The sequence below is a fragment of the Nomia melanderi genome, unplaced genomic scaffold (assembly GCF_051020985.1).
Source record: "Nomia melanderi isolate GNS246 unplaced genomic scaffold, iyNomMela1 scaffold0763, whole genome shotgun sequence".
Taxonomy (NCBI): Eukaryota; Metazoa; Arthropoda; class Insecta; order Hymenoptera; family Halictidae; genus Nomia; species Nomia melanderi.
The window spans coordinates 15,001-17,057 of NW_027475877.1; the positions used below are offsets into that span (position 1 = coordinate 15,001).

The window sequence follows — 2,057 nt, forward strand, 5'->3', positions numbered from 1 at the left end:
CCGACGCGTTCGTTTCAACGCTTTCGCACAAAGTCGGCGGCGGTTATATATTTATATCATTATATTCCGGCGGACGGGACGCGACGTTCGAAAGCCTCGCCAAAGAGGAGCTCCTGCCTCTTCCTCTCTCTTTTCTACGAGAAAAGATAAACGTATTTTACGGGGATACGGAAACGTTACCACGTGGTGTCACACACGATCGTCCGTCTCTTCTCTATAGCAGAAACCGATAAAAATACACCTCCCGAAAGAGAGTATATGGTGATTCTTTTTATATATATATATATTTCGAAATACAACTGAACGTGGCGGAAGCGCACGGTGGTGGTCCAGCGAGGACACGCGACGACGGGGAATAAGAACTATTCGACCCGTTACGAATACGCATGCTCGTCCCGCACGATTTTAACACACACCGTGTTTTTCTCCAGTCGTCAAAGCGTTCGTGCGTCGAATTCGAAAAATAAAAAAAAAAGAAAAACACCTTTTCTCTCTCTCGGGGTAAAAGAGTCGATGTGTATTGTGTATAAAGGTTCTGCGAGAAGTCTCGTTTTGACGTGTGTTCCGCCGATAACGACGATCCTCCGAAACGGGGATACAGAAACGTTACACCTCACAACACGATCTCCGTCTCTTCTCTATAGCAGAAACCGATAAAAATACACCTCCCGAAAGAGAGTATATGGTGATTCTTTTTATATATATATATTTCGAAATTCAACTGAACGTGGCGGAAGCGCACGGTGGTGGTCCAGCGAGGACACGCGACGACGGGGAATAAGAACTATTCGACCCGTTACGAATACGCATGCTCGTCCCGCACGATTTTAACACACACCGTGTTTTTCTCCAGTCGTCAAAGCGTTCGTGCGTCGAATTCGAAAAATAAAAAAAAGAAATACACCTTTTCTCTCTCTCTCGGGGTAAAAAGAGTCGATGTGTATTGTGTATAAAGGTTCTGCTGCGAGAAGTCTCGTTTTGCCGTGTGTTTCGGTAACGACGATCCTCCGAAACGTACATCTCATTCGTAAGAGAGGAAGAAAACAATCTCCCTGGGGCCAGTCGGTAATATACCGACATACGACGTGTCGTGCACATCCGTCTCACGCACGGTATACAAAATATGAATAAAACGTGTGTAGTCTCTCTCTCTCTCGACTTCTTAATATTTTCTTTCACCTCTGACGCATCATTTCAGGTGACGTCGGGAGCGCGGGAAAAAAAATTTTTCTAAACACACGAAACCGTTCATCTCACGAACAGCCGAAAAAGTTGTCGCTCAGATCCATATCGCAGTGGAGCGGTATCCGCGGGCGGTCGTAATTGAACGACGCACGACGCCGCGAACACTCACGCGAGTCCATACAAACGATTCCGATCGTTTTGCAACAACTAGAACGTACACTGTCCGTGAAATTCACAGAATTTTCGCGTGTCCGCGACAAACGCCGACGAGACACCCATCGTTCGCTCGTACGTAGCATCCTTCTCTTAACCCGACTCAGAAACGTTCTTTGCGCCCTTCGGTAAAAAAACGTTCGATCCGAAGAGGTGAACGACGGCGGGGATTTGACAGAGCTACGCAAGCAGTGTATGGTACGTAAACGACCCTCAGCCAGGCGTGGTCCAGGAATTGTATCCGTGGACCGCAATGTGCGTTCGAAATGTCGATGTTCATGTGTCCTGCAGTTCACACGTTGACGCGCAATTAGCTGCGTTCTTCATCGACCCACGAGCCAAGTGATCCACCGTTCAGGGTAATCGTATAAATTTTATATTTCACATATATAATTTTATTCTCATTTGTTCGACCTAATATCTCTCTTCTTTCAAAGAGAAGATAAAAGTTGATACCTGAATCTCCGACCAGCGCGCGAAGGAGATTCAGGCGTCGCCTTGGAGACGACACCGAAGCCTTTCGAGACGAAAAACGTTCAAGTAATATGTATATATTTCTCGACGTTCCGGGCGTATAGTGCATTCAAAAACCCGCGAAAGACGCAGAAGACTCGCACGCGTGGAAACGACGGGGATATATTTTGTATCCTACCCGATAC

The 2,057-nt window shown here is 46.7% G+C and overlaps 1 non-coding gene across 1 annotated transcript; it reads right to left on the bottom strand.

Annotated features, from left to right (window-relative positions):
- Window positions 1-1,605: 1,605 nt before the first annotated feature.
- On the bottom strand, window positions 1,606-1,760 carry LOC143176718 (5.8S ribosomal RNA). Its single transcript, XR_013001229.1, has one exon. It is a non-coding gene; the product is annotated as a 5.8S ribosomal RNA (ribosomal RNA).
- Between the last annotated feature and the right edge of the window lie 297 nt (window positions 1,761-2,057).